Here is a 21,873-nt window from a genome sequence, read left to right on the forward strand (position 1 = left end):
TAGCCCCACATTGGCAATCCCTCAGTGTCAGGGAAAGCATGGCATTCTACAGAGAATGGCCACGCATGGAAGCCAACATCAACTTCCTCTTGTGTTGGAGAAGAATTATCATAGAGATGAATAATGATTGTGTCACCAATTACCTCAATCTCTTCAACACATACGTGCAGCCAAGAGTGACCTTTGAAGACCTCAATGCCTTGGAATTCTGCATCGTGAACGCAGAGAAAACGAGCCAAGCAAAGGTCACTTTTGAACTACCCCTTAATCCTAGTATGGATGACTTGGATGATGTCCCTGAAGTCATTATGGTTTCATGGAAAAAATAGAAGCGGTTTTGGATGGTGGTTTTTGAATCTTGAAAAGGGCCAAGTGACTTAGATGTATAAACTGCTCTTTATAGTTGTGGGTATTGGTATTAGCCACAGAAATAGATAGTATTAAGTTGTAAAACTAGTTTAAATATGTAACCTTAGAACTATTCAAGACAAATATCTATAAAATATAGCTATACAATATAACGGCTCTATTAAATTTTGGTATTGGGTTGTATATGTAATTGACAGTTTGTTCCTATTATAAATAGAAAGGACAGTAATTTTATCTAGTACAGATCCTGGTTATGGTGTTTTGAGATCTGTTGCTGGTGATTAATTTGGAATATGATAGCAATATATTTATTTTCTAGTTATATGTTTTCATTCATGGAATGCTCTTGACCTTTATTTTTGGGGCCTTAGGTCATTTTAAATAAATTCATTACTTGTCGTGGTTCAATTTGCTTTACTGCATTAACCATAGGGCTATTGAAAGATTTCAATCTTTGTAAAAGGATTAATATGAGCTGTAGTATGGCTTTATTTTTAAGAAGTGGCATACGAACTCAATCAGTACATTATAAAACTGAAAGTGATTAGATGTTTATCTCCTAAGTCTTGGAGCTATAGATTACGAACCAGAGTAAGTTTGGTCCAGTTTAAGCACTTTGTTGTCATAATATTCGTTGTCTCAAGGTAATAGATTATAGGGACATAATAACAAAATCAGATGTAGTAAGATGTATGGTAAGCACTATAAAGATTTAAGCATATTTTAAATATGGGATATGAAGGAGTCAGTATATGGCATGCTTGGTCCTCGTTGTTCGAATTGTTCTCGTGTTTCTTTTCTCTCAAACTCTTCTTAGATGGAGTTCCTTATGACTCCTATTTTTATTCCTTAGTATGATTTATGGGTTAGTTTATTGGTTTCTTGATGTATTTTCTTTGGTTTTTGTCTATTTGGGGTTGTTGGTTTGCTTTGGTTTCCAGTTTTCTTGGGGCTTTTCCCTTTGTTTCCCCTCTTGATCTGCTCAGTCAATTTGGGCTATGGTTAGGTGTTCTAGTTTTTAGCTCCTTTTTTCTTTTCCCCTGTATCTATTCCCCTTTTGATGTTCTTTCTATTTTTATATAATACCAATCTCTATCCTCTATTATTATTAGCTAGTGAGTTAGCTTTTCATTGGTAGAGTTGTTTGGGTGCAGGTTAAGATCTCCTCCAAAATTATTTGGACTCGGCAGCTTTGTTAGGATATTGTCTTGGTCATATAATTAGTCTATAAGGTTTGGTATGAATATGATCCCAGGTGGCAGGATTTTTTTGGAAGATTTTCATAGGATGTTGTATTTTTCTTATTTGCTAATTCGGGTTTGGTTCCGCATAAATGTGACATTGAGATGATTATTTCAATCTTGTGTTTTCCTTTTCATGTTCAAATGGCAAAGGATTATCTAACCTGGTTATTGTTCTAAGATGTATTGGAGATAGTTCTTTTTAGACAAGTGTATCTGTGCAATTTCGGAATCGACACAGGCTCCCTAGACTAAAAATGGTGGGAGATTTGTATTAGGCAGATTTACTATACATGGGAGTGCTCATGTAATTTTTTAAAAAAATTATTATAAGGTTGGGGGTATGCCCCTTTGAATATGTAATATATCTAGTTAATTCTCTTAGATATAGCATAGATAATTCCTTTTAAATGGGTAGTTTTATGTAATTCAAGAATCGTCATAGGCTTCCTAGACTCTAATTTGGTAGGTGATTAGTATTAGGTAGATTTATTATTCATGGGAATGCCCATGAACACTTTTGTAACTACTATAAGGGCGAGGTAATGCCCCTTTGAACATGTAATAAAATAGGACGAAAGTCCTAGGCAAGACTAGAGGTTTTCTTCTCCGTTCTTTCCTACCAGTGCCCATTTGAACGAAGTAATGCTATGTAACTTTACACTTTCAATTAATAAAATGAATCAAGGCCTTAGTCGTTTATCGATCATTAAAAAAAAAAAATGATTAAGCCTTTAATTCTAACTTTTAAACCTTAATCTAATCATAGTCTCAACTATGAAGTAAAAAGAAAATTAATTAAAAATATAATGAAAAATATAAAAGATAAATTTATGAACACTAAATTAAGAATAGTTATTTATTACAATTTAGAACTAAAACAAGACCTAAATGTAAAAGTAAAATTATAATATTTTTTATAAGACTTAGATGTCAAAGTAAAATTAAAATGCTTTTTTAATCTGTTATTATAATATTTTGTAAACTATTATCCTTACCTTAACACTCAAATAAAAATTATAACCCTAGTTATAATCAACCCTTTAATTGTAACTCTTCAACCTTGAACCTTAGTTGTAACCATAAAATAAAGAGAATTATTTAAAATGTTATGAATAATATAAAAATTTGATATTTGTGAGTAATAAAATTAAATTAATATTATATTACAATTTAGAATTTTAAAAAGACTTAAATGTAAAAGTAAAATTTAAATATTTTTTTAATATTTATCATTATACTTGGAATACGAGCTTTATGCAAAATTTGATTTTCATTGTGAATTCGTCAAATGTTTTCTATAAAAAATTCTACCCAAATTTAGTTATTGATCCTACACATGAGGTGTAGAAATTTTGTTTAAATTGTAATAAAAAATATAAGTATAGACATAACCTTAAAAAAAAAATTAAAAATATATATTTTATAATTACTTTGTTTAATTTCTATTCAACAATAATTTAATTCACAACCTTATAATGCATCATTTAAATACTAATGTTACACCCCCAGCTTCTTCATCCCTTCCCCAAGCTCCTCCTCCTCCTCCTCCTTCAACCTTGTTGTTTGATAATTTTGCCACTCCTAATTCATAGGCCATTGTTATCTCCTCCCAACCATTATTTTCTTCTTAGCCTATCTCGGATCTTGACTCTTTGGATGGTTTCCAAACCGTGGTCAAGAAAAAGCATAGAAGGAAGAATGTTCTTCCACCCTACAACTCTGAACCTAGGGCTTCACCTATGTCTACTCCATTGGCCATAATGCCTACTCCGAACTCTGCTTCCTACCTGTCAAAGATCAAACCCACTAAAAATAAAGTGAATATGATTTCACCTCACAGCTTCACCCAAAAGGTCTTCAAAGAAATTGATGATGACTACACTTTTGAAATTATACTTGCCACCTCCTCCATAAGACATCCTACCTCCCACACATCTCCCATAGCCTCAACACCTAGCACAAAAATACCTCTATACAAAGTTGATGACATGGAAGTTCTTATGCAATTTGGATCTAATAATGAAGGATTGCATGACAAATCTACTCTCTCCCAGTCAAAAGAAAGAGGTCGACCCTAGGTTCCAAAATTAAAAACACAAGTGGGAAGAATGGAAATCCTTCTTCTAATTTGGTAAATGTTGGGCCCATGGACCCTAAGGGTCCCCCTCTTTCATTAAGTTCAACATAAATTGTATTTCCTGGAATGTGAGGGGTCTTGAATCCCCAAATAGGAAGCATATCATTAAGAATTTCTTAGATTCTTTTAATCATATGGATTTTCTTATGATGCAAGAACTAAACGCGGCTGACTTTATTCTTGAAAGTAATTTGAACTTTATTTGGAAGGATGCAATTAAGATCCACTCCAACCATAGTAGAGGCAAAGGGGGTGTGGGCCTCCTTATTGGTCCTAAGTGGGCTCCTTACATTTCAGAGAAAGGGGTATCTCCCTACAATAGGGTTTCCTAGGCTACCTTGTCTTGTAATTCTGTCCCTTTTGGTATATGTTCCATTTACACCTCCAATGACTACAAAGAATGGGTGAGCCTTTGGGACTGGTTCTCCAAGCTTCCCAATATCCCTTGGATCCTTGGGGATGATTTTAATATGATTGAAAATTAGGGAGACAAAGTTGGTGGTCTCCCCTTTGCTTGGAAGGATCAAGAAAAACTTCATTGGAACATATTGAAGTCTTTTAAGACCCTATTTGACCCCTTAGCTGGTGACTCTGATAATCAGAATGGCATATGGCACACATGGTGCAACTTCCAACAAAGCCCCTCTATAATTTATGCTAGACTTGATAGATTTTATGCCAATAAAAATTCCTTCTCTTTCCTCCCTGATAACATTGGGAATATGGTCACGGTTTCACATCTCTCTCTTTTTTAACGCCATCCCATTTATGCTCGTATTAGACATAAAAATTCCCCTGCTATTCAAAAGGCTACTAACCCAAGGTTTATTCTTAAAAATTCTATCCTGTTGGATGAATATGTTCTTGTTGTGATTCGACTGATAAACATTATTAACCAAAAAACTCTCCTTTCTCTTTCTCTTATTGACTTTGGAACCATAATATCTCTACCTAGCATAACCTTCTTAAGACAATTGGTCAAAAGAAAGTTATGTTAGTGTAAATTATTATTATTTATGCTTTACTTAAGTTTACTTAGGATAAATGCATTATTTTATTATTTATTAGTTTGTCACCTAGGAGTAAGCGTACTCTTACGTGTTGTCTTGTTGACAACACAGGAGTTAGCACCTTATTTAAGCACATGGTGTCTGCAAAATATCTACATGAGATACACCTTGTCATACTTATCCTCTCATCTACAATGGAGGATAATCCACTTCTGGTGGACATGTGCTTAGTTTCCATGCTTATCTCCTAGCTCTTTCAAGGAGGACTCTAGAGGCCTTTATAAACTGGCTCTCCTAGTGTATTTTTGTATAACAATTTACATAAATCATCTAAGAACACATTTTCTTATTTTTAGACCAAACCCTTGCCTCTTCTTATCTTTTTCTTCTCTGTGACAGGTTTTCTACGTGCAAGTGATTTGAGGGCTTGTGGATTTGATTTGCGTATTTGCTCAAATCCAACATGGTATCAAACCCAAATCTATTGTAGCTTGTTCATAATTTGGAGAGAAAGGGAGACCAAGGGTTTTTTGAATCAGATCTTGAGTTTCTCGGGTATTTTCCTGAGAAAATAGGGGCGTTACTAATTTTTGGAGCTACTCCAGGCCAAATGGACATCACGAATGGATTCAAAAGGTGTCAAAGCCCTTATTTCCATATAAAATTTGTCCATTTTGGAGAACGTTGATCTGGGAGGCAAAAAAAAATTTACTTGGCAGGGTCATACGGCCTCTACATGCAGTTTGAGATGGAGCAAAATTTAAAAAATTGCAAAAAAATTTGATTTTTCCCATCGTAGTTTGGGCTAACTAGCTAGCAGTCTCGACACCACCAGCCACCAGTGGGCCTCCCTCTAGCCACCACGACACCACCTCAACCTAGACACCACCGCCAGCGGCACCTCCCACCTACCTTGGCGCTACCATTGAGCAGCCACCTACCTCTGCCAGCCTCCCTACACACATGGCACTGTTTACACATGCCACGTGTTAGTGGTGCCACATCAGCACCTGCCACATGGCAGTGCCATGTCATCAACTTTTTTGGGTCATACTACCACGTGGATGCCATGTGGCAGTCTTTTTTTGTTGCAATGACCTCCAAGCTGTTAATTTTAAGTCAGTGAAATGCTGATATCAGCACTGCATTAGCACCTCCTACAAGCCCTTCAGGTCCTATTTGACCTACTATTCATTTTTTAACCATAACTTGAGCATACATGTCTTGTATTGATCTAAAAGAAGCGCAAGAAAGCTAGTTCTAAGATAGAGACATTGGTGCAAGTATTTTTTGGTTTTGATGCAGTTTGGTTGCCTAATTTTTACTCAAAACCAAATGTTCTATTTTCCATTTTGGCGGGCATGTCTTGATTGTCTCATCTCTATTTTTTGAAAATGTTATATTTTTGGAAAGCTGGTTCTATCATCTTTTCAGAAATGCTTTAGTTTCCTTCAGATTCTGCTCCATTCTCTTTCTACCATGTTTTTAAATTTTTTTCACTATGGTTGATATCTTGGGTGTTCCAAGTCTGAGGATAATTTTCATGGCATGGGATCTTTTCTTTTGGGTTGTACCATCTGTTGTATCAGTTTTTTTCCTTTTCTGATAATTTTTCATATCATTTGTAAGTATCTTTATGCAAATGCACTGAGATAAAGTGTCACTCCTTTCTTTTTGGGATCTTTTTAATCATTGTGATATATTGTACTCGCACTATATTATAAAGTGCCATGGGGGGGATAGTTGTATGCCTTTTTGTGCCCTCTTCCTTTGTCAAGTGAGTGTACCTTCCATGATGTGTTGATGACATTTTCCTTTATCAGTGTTTGTACCTCTTCCTCACTCTCGATGTTCTTGGTTCTTTCTGCAGAGGAATTTTGGCCCACTTTCTCAGTTGCCTGTCACCTCACCCTGTCTACATTAAGGGGGTTTCTTTTGTTGTTTCTAATGCTTCCTTGGTTCAATGGTTTGATGGAGTGAGCTATGTATTCATTATTTGATCCTATATACTAGGCAATTGCAATGGCTGGATACCTATACATTTTAGTGAGATGGATCATCTACCATATAGACACTCTTCTTGGCATTCCTACTTTGGTTGCAACCTTCTATTTTAGAGGAGGTTCTACAAATCAGCAATTTTCTTTTGATAGAGTTTACAGCTTCTTCATGCTTCAATGATGTTCTTTGTGATATTTTTGTTCCTATCTTCTGGGACATTCTTCCAGTTGGAGGCTTCTTTAGTCCTTCACTAAGTTTTTAGCTATCTCTTTTTGGAGTAGGGTTTTTCCCATTGGGTTTTCTCTATTGTCTCTACTTTATAGAGATTGCATTCCATTTCATTGCATTTGTACATGAGTACCTAACATGGCCTAATAGTCGAGACCCATTATGCATTTCATCATAGCTTTTGTGAGCTTAAGTACATTCCCCTAAGTTGCACTTAAGGGGGGATGTTAGTGTAAATTATTATTATTTACGCTTTACTTAATTTTACTTAAGATAAATGCATTATTTTATTATTTATTAGTTTGTCACCTAGGAGTAAGCATACTCCTACGTGTTGTCTTGTTGACAACATAGAAGTTAGCACCTTCTTTAAGCGCATGGTGTCTACAACATCTCTACACGAGATACACATTGTCATACTTATCCTCTCATCTACAATGGAGGATAATCCACTTCTGGTGGACATGTGCTTAGTTGTCATTCTTATCTCCTAGCTCTTTCTAGCTCTTTCTAGAAGCATTCTAGAGGCCTTTATAAATAGGCTCTCCTAGTGTATTTTTGTACAACAATTTACATCAATTATTTGAGAATAAATGCTTCTTATTTTTAGACCAAACCCTTACCTCTTCTTGTCTTTTTATTCTCTATGACAAGTTTTATACATGCAGGAGATTCAAGGGCTTGTGGATTTGATTTGCATATTTTCTCAAATCCTACACTAAGGACTACAAATACTCTAAAAAAATTCTCTCTACTAGACTTCATTCTATTGAAACTAATTTCCAATTTGATCCCCAAGTTCTCAATCTATGTTCACAAGTTGCTCTAGCTCGAAATAACCTCAGGCACCATCAAAAAATCAAAACTAAGGGAGCCAAGATCATATCTCGGGCTCATTGGATCCAAAATCATGACAGAGGTTCTAAATTCTTCTTCAATCTTCTAAAAAAAAAATAAGATAATGAATCTATTAATAGAATCCTTGTGGACAACCAAGAAATCACTCAGGAAGAAGGTATAACAGAGGCTTTCTATCAACTTTTATAGTAATTTATTTTCTTTAGAAAACTCTGTTGAAGTTAAGACGCTCAGACATGGCTATAAAAAGATTATCCCCAACATTATATCCAAACAAGATAGTAATCTTCTTAACCAAAATATCTATCTTGAATAAATTGAAAAGGCTATTAAGACTATGAAGAACAGCAAGGCCCCTAGCCCTAATGGTCTTTCTAGTAAATTCTATAAATATAGCCTAGACTGGATTTGTAAGGATCTTTATGATTTATACTCTGATCCATATGACAAAGGTACTCTTGGCTGCCTCGTTAATAGAGGCATTATTAAACTTATCCTCAAGGAGGGAGACAAGGCCCTCCTTGAAAACTAGAGACCCATTACCCTCCTCAACATCTCCTATAAAATCCTTTCCAAGATTATGGCTTTGAGGCTTGAACCTATTCTTCCCAAGTTTATCAACTCTTCTCAAATAAGCTTCATCAAAGGTAGATATATTCTTGAAAATCTGATTACTAGTTGGGAAGCCATGAATTGGTCCAAACACTCAAATCAGAACTATGTTATGTTGCGACTTGATTTTAATTTTGAAAAGGCCTATGACTATATTGAATGGGACTTCATACACATGATGCTTGAATCTTTTGGCTTGCCCCCCCCCCCGAAACCTATTTTGTAATTTTGTCAAAATCCTTCTCAAAGATGCCTCGGCTTAGGTTGAGATCAATAGATCCCTTTTTGACCCCTTTCCTCTTCGTAGATCTATTAGACAAGGTTGCCCCCTGGCCCCTACCCTTTTTCTCATAGCTTCTAATGCCTTATCTTACACTCTTAAGGATAATTCCCTCTCCCTTGTCATTAAAGGCATAACCCTCCCCAATAATGTTAATCTTATTAACTCTCAATTTGTTGATGATACTTCTTTATTCTTAAAAGTCAATGAGGCTAATCTTCATGCCCTCCAAACTAAGATCAACACCTTATGCTCCATTTCTAGCTCCAGTATCTCTCAAATTAAGTCCATTTGCCTTAACTGGTCTGATCAACCCCCTGACTGATTTGCTAAATATGGTTTCCTTTGGGGAGGACCTCAAAAAATGGTGTGTTACCTAGGTATCCCCTTTTCCATTGACCCCTCCCTTAAGGATATGTGGCTCTAGGTTAATAATAAGATCTTTAGTAAGCTTGATAAGTGGCATAAAAAATCCCTCTCCCTTGCTGGTAGAGTTTAGGTTTGTCAAAAAATTATTTCCTCCTACAATGTTTACTACTCTTCTACCTAGATGTTTAATAATTATCAAGTTTTTGAGATTTAGAAGACCATTAGAAACCCAAGGGACTGTATTAGCCACCAAATGGATCTTTCACTCACTAGAGGGTGAAGAAACTTGGAAGGTCCTTATTAGATGCAATATTGAAAGAGGGATCCCTTAAAAAGCTTAAAACTGGAAGAACATCCCCTTCTATGATATCATTGAGGGTGACTTCCCTATTCTTGTTCAAGGATCCTTAGTCTTTAAGACTATCTGGAAAGCTTGGGAACATACTAAGAAATTCACAACCAATCTAGAACCTTCTTTGATCAAAATCTCATCTATGGTGAACGATCCATTTGATGGAATTTGCATCTTGCTAAAAAACCCCTCACCCTCTCCCATGGTTGCTCTGTTGAGCACTAGAACAATCTAGGAATTTCTCAATTCATATCTCTCTTTGAGAATGATAGACTTAACTGTTGGGAGGATATCAATTCTAAATACAATATCCCTCCTTCTCAAAAGAAAACTTATAACATGATTGTCAAAGCTCGCAAAGATATGCCTAACTGCCATGTTGACTCTCATAGATTTCTTAAAATAAAATGGTCAGATGATACCATTATGGAAAAACTTAAAGCCAAAAACATTTATAAAATTATTGCTGCTAACAATAATATTATTGCTCATCTCAACAGTCTTTGGTACTCTAACCTTGATGACAACATTTGGAAAAAGCATCTTGACAAACTTTGGAAGTCTACTATTGAGCCTAAAATTAAGTGTTTTAAATGGTTGTTGCTTCTCGAAAAAATTCATATTAAAAAGGATCATAACATTAATTTCGTCTACAATTTCTATGGGAGTTTGGAAACTAGCACACACATTTTTTTATTATTTTTTTTCCAAAAGCATCTAGTGCATGTTTGGTATTTATTAACCTAGGTTTGTTACCACTTTTGAAATCATTACTGGTTTTATCGATAATGTTAAGAATGACATGAATTTTTTTTGGCATATGCTTTCCTCTAACATTCTTTGGTAGATCTGAAAAAGTAGAAATGAAGAAAGGTATCAAGACTCCCCTAGATCCCTTACTATGTTTTTTCAAAAACTCACATACATTAAAAATTCCTCGCAGGTAAATGTGAACATGACCTTGGAAATGAAGAAACTGAGAAGGTTCCTTCAAGCTAGGCACACTACCATGTTTGTTTATGAGCTAAAAGATGGATGCAATTGGAGGAATCATGTTGATAACTTCGCTTGAAGAAACTCTGGAAAACCTCACCAAAGAAGTCAATATCAGCAAGAATGCCATGGACTAACAGAGCACAATGCTGCACCAAATCCAAGACAAGAAAAGCATTGTTTGGATGGAAGGCCGTGGAGGCTGGAGCACTTGGGTTGGTGACAATAATGATGTTTTAGCATAATATGTTACTTTCTATGCTCTGTAATTAACTTTCAAATTCTTTGTGATCTTTTGTGGCTAAGGCTAGGCCTCTTCCACTTCAACTCTTATTGTTCCTTTTTTTAATAAATAAAAAATAAAATTACATTACCTATTTTATTTAACTAAAAAATTATCAAAAAATACTTATATAAATGAGCTTTTAATAATAATAAATTTATTATCATTTTGAAAATTATTTATTATTTTTAAATAGATAATTATTATTTTAAATATCTTTAATTTTAAAATTGTTGAAAATTTAACAAAAAAAATTACATGTCATTTTAAATATTAAAATAAAAAATTATTATCTATATTTTTTACACATTAAACTAAGAAAAAATGAAGTATGAGTCTTAATTTAGTTCGATACCTTCAATATCTTGAAGCAAAGACAAATATTTTGTACGGCAGGCGAAGTTATTTCACTGACAACATGAACTATTTCACTGACTATGCTGTCAACAAAGGACATCATAGCCAGGGCATCCTTGGGCGTGTATATGGGCAATGGCTCAATGCAAATATGTTGCATCATAGCCGATGCCAGATAGTATATGTCCTTTAAATTTTTAAATAGTTTTCTTTATGACATTTGATAATAAGAATAGGATAATGAATGCAAAGGTTGGGGTTTGACACAATATAATCATTGTAAAGCTATCTGCATGCAAAGGGCCTTCCCTAGTTGGGGGTGGGGCCTTTCTAACCTTCCAATTCAAATATCTTGTCCCTATTGTAATCTGACAACTGTGAACCAATGCAAAGGTAAGAAAGGCTACTTATCAAATTAGTTTTTGGTAATTAGTAATTATTTTTATAGTATTTAGTAATATGGTTTAGTATAAAGGTGAATTTAAACTAGGATATTTTAATTTGTGGTGACAATGTTAATAGTAATCGTAACTAATGTTATTTTAGTTAGTAACTAGTGGGTATGAAAAAGAAGTTAAGGATGGATTAGTGTTGGCATTAGATAGTTAGAATAGGAGTGGAATATAGTATATTTTAATTGATTTTCATAAAAAAAAATTATTTTAATTGTTTTATTATAAAGTCACTTATAGGTTGTGGCATTGGCTAATGGGGACAAGTATAGGTATTAGAAGTATATAGTTACAAGGTAAGTGTGTGTTAGTTTTAATTGTAAAGTTGGATATTATGTGAAACTATATTATGTTGTTAAGGAAATTATTTGAGTAATATTTTATAATTATTTTATGTATTTAATTATGGGTTTAAGTAATTCAAATTGCTAAGGTTATAGGTTTGAAGGGTATCGAAGGGTTCTTGTATAGACAACTTGATAGCGGTATAGGATTATGTTTGCATGATAAAATGTATGTCGTAATTGATCAAATGGGGAATTAAAAAAATTTCCATACATTTTCCTCAAATACATGGGAGTTATAAATTTTATATTTTCCCCCTTAGTAATAGGTTTTCTCTAGGAATTTTATAGTGACAATATGTATGATTATTAGCTCATTTTACTTTGTGGATAGAAAAATTTACAATATTGATGTTAAGCTTATATCCAAATTAGGAGTGTCTATATATATTTTACATACATTGCAATATAGAATATAATTCATTGATTCATCATAATTTCTACTAGGTAAGGTGTAAGGTGCAAGTAGGATGAATGTATAATGTTTGAAAATTATAGTAAAACTCATAATCCTAGAGATGATTTATTGCATCTATAATTCAAATAATTCAATCATCAAGATCTTATGACATGAATTTTTATCACATTGTTTATAAACCAAGATTTCAAGGAAAGAAATAGAGAGTATTCAACTTTAAATTTTGCAAGCAATACATTTTGAAAGTAAGGTATGATTTGCAATCCAATGAAGTTTGATCACATAACTTGCTTATTTTCATACAATAACTACATTTCGGTTACCCATATTGGAGTTTACAAAATTTAATCCATTCCTTACAAATTCATCTTCAACATGAATGCACACTACACAGATGGTATTACAAAGGAGAAATATCCAACACTATAACATCAAGAACACCTTCAATGCTCCAATTCCAAAATGGCTCCATCATAAGGCCAATCCAAAATCTGCAAAAACATATAGAACTAACCATAGAGTGTCCACCTCCCATCATAGGCCTTGAAAGGCCACCCACCAAGCTGGGATAACTGTAACCAACCAGGTGGCATTCAAAATCCAAACACCAAGACATAGCTCAACATACAATTCCCATCCAAAGTATGCATGATATGATTCATCTTCAACCTATGACAAGGTGATGTTATGAGAAATTGTCATCATTATTGCTAGAAAACCATGTAGAGAACATTACATTAATTCTTACTATCTTACGTATAATGACTTGATGATTGTTGAAATAATACAATTTAATATTTACCCTCTTATGACTCATTGGAAATTTGACCCCAAGCTCATAAACTCACTAAAAGTTCCCTAAACTAGCATATTATAAATATTAGAAGTGCATTACGATGTGTTAAGGTCATTAGGGTATCATGTACAAGAGGTTATACTTCTGCATTTGAATGAGTTATTTGATTGCTCAAAATTATGGCTTAAATCGTAAACATTACGTGCATTTTCTAAGGATACATTTGCATAACTAAGTGATAGAAAGTTATGGAATTAGATGATTATGATGGTGTTATTTACGAAACCTTGATCATTAGGCTATATGCATTCGGATAGTTCAATGTGCTCTATTGATGATGTTAATGATGTTTAGGTATATGCATGCATTATGATGAGTATTTCAATATTTTTATTTTTATTGATGAATAGGACATGGTATTTCAATTATACAATCAATTGTGTGTTATTAGGTGCAGAATTGGAAAATTTTATCAAAATGAGAATGTAGAATGTTCAATTAATCGATTATACAATTTAATATGTGTGTGTGTGTGTGTGTAATTTTATTGAGTTGTTAATGTTCAAATTAAGTGTGCAATAAATTTAACCATGGAATTAATCAAAGAAATAGTAACCGACCCTATGTGCAAGGTTGAATCCACTAAAGTGATTTGAACCTCATTATCAAGTGTTTAAATTATACTGTAATTAGAATATGTGTGTGTCATTCTATATTTTATGATGGGTTGAATGTTACGTAAAAGTAAATCTTATGGTGTCACTTGACACTCATTATATGCATATGTGTATTGATATGTCCATTAGAGTAGGCAATGTAACCCATTAACCTAAGACTAATTTAGTTAGTAACCTAAATTAATCCCCCTTTATTAGGGTTTAGTGGAAAGGTTACATCCTTAGGATTTTGGAGATCAAATATTTCAAGCCACTTGTATAGGTCATTAATTGATCCTAGAAGCCAAATTTAATGTAATACAAGTGCCCAAGTGGTAGGGGTATGGGTTAGGAACTTTTTCCACCCTTCTAGAACTTCCTAGCAACATTTATGACCCTTAAAATATCCAAATTTCCCTTTGTTACGAAAAATGGATCATCTCTATGAGGTTATCCAAGTTTACAATCTTACTAAGAGATTTCCTTTATGGTAGGGGCAAGTGGGGAGACCAAAAGGAGGCTTAGAGTCAAGTTGGATTTATTGCTATTTTTGGGTGGGTGAGTTTAGAAGCTATTAAGAGTTCCTTTGAAGAGTTGGAGGGTGTTCACCCACTCTCCATTTTTAGAGAAGTCAAGATTTGAAATTGGAAGGAGGAAAGGATTAAGCTCATCTCAAGAGTTATTCTTGCCATAACCTATGTGAAGGTAGGTCTCTCCATTGCCATGGATATGTTCATTTTGTTCATTGTTTAAGTGTGTGTGTAAATCTCTTGCATATTGTGAATTGTGTTTTGTGTTATTATCATGTTAGGGATGGGTATTGTGGGTTTTTACTTGTTTTTCTTTTCATGTTCTTTTCCTTGTTTGTTGGAAAAACTATGAAGGGAGTGTTGGCATTACTCACCCTCAAATAGGGAAGAAGTGGACATGTAAGGGGAAGGGGTTAGTTGGCCTTCATGTTAGTGCAAAGTGTCTTCTCATGATGAGAAGAGGGATGAAATTCAAGGTGTGTGGGCTCTTGCATGTCATTTCTTGTTGATTTTAATTGGAGAGAAAAGGAGTATGAAAAAATGAGAATCTGTGTGAGGTTCTAGCCTTGAAAGATGCATGTTTCTATATGTTTTGGAATTGTCCTCTCCTACATGAAAGATCCACCTTCACCCAAATGTCATGCCCATATATCCATTCAAATCTTTTATTTAGGATTTAATGAAGAAATTAATATTATATAAGTACATATGAGGAGGGGTCTTACATCCTCCCCCACTTGCCTTTGACTTCCTCCCAAAGTCACATTAACTAAGACGTTCATCCCATGCTAGACCTTGTCTAAACTTATTCCAAGATTTAGTTTGATACAAAAAGAATGACTTATAATTAACATATACACAGAAAGATGATAACATATTTACCTAATTACCCTTACTAAAAGAGAAGTTCAACCCATAATTCTTACATGGGTACGTTTTTTCTAGGGGAAACATTTCCTAAAACATGTAGGTCACAATGATGAAGGGTGCTCCCCTTAATACCATAAACACATAAAGAAACAACAAAAATTTGCAAGAATAAAATATGGGCTTCTTATTATCACCAAAAATTGAAAATTATAGAATTCAAAATTACAATATGCTAACACACATGGGTGCCTTCATCACAGTAATCTACAAGACAAGTTGTGAACTATCACCCAGAGTTGTCCTAGACAATGTTCGAGCCTTGATTAAATAGGCAATTTTATGTTGCCCAAGAAGGTTCTGGACACTCAAACTTAATACCTAAGGCCACTAGCCCCTAACAATACATGTAGAGTCTACCAAATACACCTTTGACATTTATTTTAGAAGTTTTGGATAGCCCAACTTTAGAAGGCCACAACTCTTGAATTGGTGCTCTAATTAGCTATTATAACCACTTTTTAGAAACCTCGGCTCCTGATCTATATAATCAGATCGGCACAAGTGCTTATCCTTGAAGTTTCCAAACCTCATCCAAGACCTCTAAGGCCTTCAAAACTAAGCCTAAAGTTTTCATACCAAAATTACACACCAAAAATCTATAATAACTTCACAAATACAAACAATCTAGCCATGAAATTCCACTAACAAGTTGATATATCTAAAGTGAACCTTCACCTCTAAAATTAGAACATTCCAAGCTCATATGACTAATTTACTAAGTGGAAAGCCTCCACAGACAACAACTCAACATTAAGACAACCCTTTTTGAAACAACTAAAAGGAATTTTTTTTGAGTGATGCAAGATTTCTCTTACACTTAGGATGCTCCTATTGTTGGAAGATTGGTTTGATGATGATATGTTACATTCATGACTGAGTTTGTCATTGATGTCAACATAGCATGTTTGATGTCTTATGTGGTATCTGATAGAAGAAAACCAAAAAGATCAAGTTGGTATAGATGGCTAGTTGAGCATGATAACCACCCAAGGTTATGGGAGACACTTCTGAGTATTTGGCATATGTGGTTAACATCAAAAGAAGAAAGGATAAGTCTAGAAGAAGTTATATAAGTTTTGGTGATGTCTATTCTAAGTTAGAATTTACAGAGACATGTTCTAGTAAACTTGTTATATCTCTTAGCAGAGTTGACATCTTGAGGATTAAGGTTAAGAACATGGAGAAGACATGTTGAGAATGATGTGGCTAAGCTTGCTCATCATAATATTGCATGTATGGAAAATTATTCAAGTTGTAAGGTGGAAGATTTGTGTTATCGCTAAGTGTAATGTGTTTTTAATGTGGTCCTATAATAACTAATTGAGAAGGACTAATAGCTGACTCAAGGAATTGGTTTATGGTCTTGGTATAAAAGAATTATATTTTCCTTTATCATGGCATGGATATATGTGAATGGTGAATGTTCTAAAAGTAGCAAAGAGTGTGGAATGCGAAGTTGAGCAAAGCAATGCAAAAGTGAAGGAAACTTCATTGCCAAGGTTTTGCTGAGTGATCTAAGGTTTGGTATTTGGATCCAAGATTTATGACCTAGTCTACAAGGTTTGACAGTGATTGGTCTGGTTGACAGGATAGAGGAAAGATCAAGGAATAACAGTAAACTATTTTTTGAGTAGTAATCTCTTCTTATAGTTGAAATTGCATTTTGAGCAGTGGGCTCTTCTTGCATACATTGTACCACAACTCCTAATAGGGTTGGAATCTCCTAATAGGGATTCAAAGTCTCTTAAAAGGGACTCATTGTACTAAATGTTGTAATAGACTCCTAATAGAGTCCATACTCTAACAAGGAATATTTATATTATACATCATCTTGTCAGCATCATTCCCACTGAGGTTTTCCTTTTGATCAAGGGTTTCCCTAGTCAACATATCTGGTGTAATTGTCTATGTGCATCTTGTATGATTGATGTTTACTTTGGTTAAACGTTTGAGTTTGTTTGAAGAAAATAAGTGTTTTAGATTTCTAGATAACTAATTCACCCCACACACCCCCCCCCAAGTTATCTTGATGGACTATTATTTCTAACAATTGGAATCAGAGTCTCAGGTCCTTGAAGAAAAATTTTAGCAGCTTTGGGAGATCCATGGTGAACATGTTTAGAAAAGATAATCTTTAGTTTGATGGAACAAACTATGATAGCTGGAAGGAAAAGATGAAGATCCATTTTTTCTATATGGGTCTAGGATATTGGATCTTAACAAAATCAGCAAATACAATCTTTGAAGAAAAGGATTTGAAAACTTACATTGAGGCAAAAAGAGATCTTTTCATGTGTGACATGAGAGCTAGAGAAGCACTATTGATTGCACTTCCTAAAATTTAGTACAATCAAGTAAAAACACTTGCTACTTCACATTTGATTTGGAAAGCTTTGGAAAATAGTTTTGAAGGTGATGAACACTCTAAGAAGTTGAGGCTACAAAATTGGATTTGTGCATTTCAAGATGCTAAGATGGTGGAAGATGAATCTGTAAGAACATATATAGGCAGGGTATTAGAAATTATTGCAGGTATTAAAGCTCAAGGAGGAACCAAACATGATGATGAAGTTATATGGAAGATATTGAAGAATCTAACACCACCATTCAAGTCATTAGTTCAAATGATACAATTGTTGATATCATGCACCAAAGATTTCACAAAGGAGACATTGCTTGGAAGACTTGAAGCAGTTGAGAATGAACTAAGATAGTTTGGTGAATTGACTAGAATAGAGACATCTTTCAATGCATTGAGTATTTGACCTAACTTATCAAGGAGCACTAGTGCCAAAGGATATTTTTCTAGTAGTATCAGATCCAAAGAAGACAAAAAGATTGATGAAGTACTAGCCCTTCTCGTAAGAAGAGAAAAAGGAGGTAACAAAATCTTTAAATGTTGGACTTGTGATAAATATGGTCATTATGCATCTAAGGGTCCTAAAAGAGAGAATAAGTATAAGGGAAATCATAAGCCTAGAAAAGTATTTTAGTAATATTTGTTGATAACATTATATTTGGAGGTAATGATAAAGAAGTAAGAAGTTTGCAGAAGAAATAAAGAAAGAATTTGAAATGAGTATGATAGGAGAAATCAAATATTTCCTAGGATTTTAGATAATATAGAATACAGAAGGAATCTTTATTTCTCAGACTAAGTACTTAAAAGACTTGCTAAAAAAGTTTGGTTTGGAAACATGTAAACCCATTGGAACACCTATGGTAACTGGACACAAGTTATCTACAAAAGATGAGACACCTACTATTCAATAAAAGAAGCATAGATCTATGATTGGAGGTTTGCAATATCTAACTCACACAAGGCCAGATATAGAAAATGTATTTGAAATTGTTGCAAGATTCTAGGCTAATCCAAGAGAAGCACATTATGTAATAGTATAGAGGATATCTAGATATCTAAAAGGAATTTTAAATTTTGGATCATGGTATGACAAATCTCATGATTTTAATCTAAGTGTTTATACTGATGCAGATTGGGGAGGTCGCATGGATGATAGAAAGAGAACTAGTGGAGGAGCTTTCTTTCTTAGAGAAAGATTAGTTTCTTGGTTAAGCAAGAAGCAGGATTGTACATCTCAAAGTATAGCAAAAACAGAGTATGTTGCAGCAACAAATAATTGAAATCAAGTAATTTAGATAAAGTAGATGCTAAAGGATATAAGGATAGAAATCAATGAACCTGTTGTTATACATTGTGACAACACAAGCATGATAAATATGTCTAAGAATCTAGTGTTACATTTTAAGACTAAGTGCATTTCTATTAAGTATCATATGTTGAGACAAAAATTTGTAAAAAAAGAAGTTAAATTGGAGTATGTAAGCACATAAGAGAAGATTGCATATATATTCGCAAAGCCTCCTCCCAAAGAGACTTTTGAGTATTTGCAAGGTATGCTTGGGGTTATGCCCCTTCCTACATCAAAGTAGAAGATGCAAGAATGCATCAGTCCAAGGTAACAGAGCACCATGGTTTTTTTGGACTAGATGTTGATGCTTCTTGTATGGGAGAGTATCTGTGATGGACAGAGTCATCTACGGCTCTTGATTGATATTGTTGTGAATAGTTTCTTTTGACACTCGAGCTGAATAAGTATTAGTTGATGCAAAATTTTATGCAGAGATATCAGTTGTAGAAACCTTTGACATTGATTTCAATGGGGGAGAATTTTGGCATGAAAAATATTATGCTAAAAAGGGAGAAGTATTGCAAGAAAACATTATGCTAAGAAGAAAAGTTTGGCAGCATGTTGAGGAAGATGTTTAGCATAAGCATAGTATGAAAAATAACAGTTTGGTATAAAACACATTGAGGTATATCAATGGGGGAGTATAATTGATGAAGAGGATTTGAAGATGAACAATCTTTTGCTACTATTCTTGGAACTAGATGTTTTTCATCTATGTTTCCATCAATACCAAAGGGGGAGATTTTTGGAAGATTGGTTTGATGATGATATGTTACATTCATGACTGAGTTTTTCATTGATGTCAACATAGCATGTTTGATGTCTTCTGTGGTATCTGATAGAAGAATAGCAGAAAGATTAAGTTGATATGGATGGCTAGTTGAGCATGATAACCACTTGAGGTTATGTGAGACACTTCTGAGTATCTAGCATATGCAATTAACATCAAAAGTAGAAAGGATAAGTCTATAAGAAGTTATGTAAGTTTTGGTGATGTCTATTCTAAGTTAGAGTTTATAGAGGCATGTTCTAGTAAAATTGTTATATCTCTTAGCAGATTTGACATCTTAAGGATCAAGGTTAAGGACATAGAGAAGACATGTTGAGAATGACATGGCTAAGCTCATTCATCATAATATTGCATATACAAAAAGTTATTCAAGTTACAAGGAAAAATATTTGTGTTATCGCTAAGTGTAATGTGTTCTTAATGTGGTCCTATAATAACTAATTGAGAAGGACTAGCAGTTGACTCAAGGAATTATTTTATGGACTTCATATAAAAGAAGGATATTTTTTTTTATCATGGCATGGATATATGCAAATGGTGAATCTATTAAAAGCAGTAAAGAGTGTGGAATACAATGTTGAGAAAAGCAATACAAAAGTGAAGGAAACTTCATTGCTGAGGTTTTGTAGAGTGATCTGAGGTTTGGTATTTGGGTCTAAGGTTTGTGCCCTAATCTACAAGGTCTGACAATGATTGGTTTGGTTGGTAGGATAGAGGAAAGATCAAGGAATAATAGTAAACTATTTTTTGAGTAGTAAGCTCTTCTTGTAGTCAAAATTGCATGTTTGAGCAGTAGGCTTTTCTTGCATATATTGTACCACAACTCCTAGCAAGGTTGGAATCTCCTAATAGGGATTCAAAGTCTCCTAATAGGGACTCATTGTACTAATTGTTGTAATAGACTCCTAACAGGGTCCATTCTCTAACAAAGAATATTTATATGAGTACACCATCTTGTGGGCATCATTCCCAATGAGGTTTTCCCTCTGGTCAAGGGTTTCCCTAGTCAACATATCTAGTGTAATTGTCTATGTCCATCTTGTATGGTTCATGTTTACTTTGGTTAAATTGTTAAATTTGTTTGAAGAAAATAAATGTTTTATATTGTTGGATAAATGATTCACCCCCCCCCTCCCCCCAAAGTTATCTTGGCAAACTTTTGTTTCTAACACCTACATCACACAAATATGTAACATTCTAAACTGGTATGAATATACTTATAGAGTCTCTCATTATAATACCATAAGGTGTTTTTAATTTCAATATACTCACTCATTAGAGTATTAGTTGTACGAGAATCCCTCAAATTTGTTTTCCTTAAAATGCAACTTGGATATTTATCAAACGTTATCAACTTTTACTCTAGAGTTTCCATTATGTACTACTTTTTTGATAGGACACTAAATTATACCATTGCACATGCACATTTTATATCTAAAATTCCATTTGCTTAACTTGTAACCTTAATTAGTATTATGTTTGGGTGCAATTCATAACTTAATACAGTCAACAGATATTCACTAGTCCTATTATTGAAGTCCTAGGAGAGGGTGGGGCACAGATACCTCTATATCCTAATGTTACACCTCCATTTGATTGTTAGGAATCCCTTTGGCAGGCCTATCATATGTCACTTTGCCAACACAATTCAAAAAAAGGTGCCTCAAAATTAAAATTCAAAATCAAAGATGAAATATTCAATTTAAAAGTATGAAACAAAAGAACTTAAGAGTGGCCACAATAGTAAACTTTTAATCAATAAATAAAGGCATGTCTTAGAGGAAAAATAGAATCATCAATAATAAATTTGGCTAAGCAGCCCCACGTCACATTTTTAGCAAGAAGAAAAGAATATTAAAATAGTAAAATCTAAAATCAGACAAATAAGAAAATAAATCCAATTGCTTACAAAATTTACACTACTAACATAATGCGGTTGTACTAGGGTCACTAAGGGAAAGGAGGAATCTTAGGTCTTCCAAATATGTTGCATGAACCTTGCATTGAAATAAGATGGTTGTCTATAGACTATATTGCTAAAATTGTGATTGATCTCACATACTAACAATATAGCTATATTTATTGACATTGCCCAACGGTTAGGGTTTACTGTACTATGGGGTGTGTCTAGACTAGAAACCCCATTATAGCATG

This window comes from Cupressus sempervirens, chromosome 11 (genome assembly GCF_028749045.1).
Source record: "Cupressus sempervirens isolate cs-2001-9-10 chromosome 11, ASM2874904v1, whole genome shotgun sequence".
Taxonomy (NCBI): domain Eukaryota; kingdom Viridiplantae; phylum Streptophyta; class Pinopsida; order Cupressales; family Cupressaceae; genus Cupressus; species Cupressus sempervirens.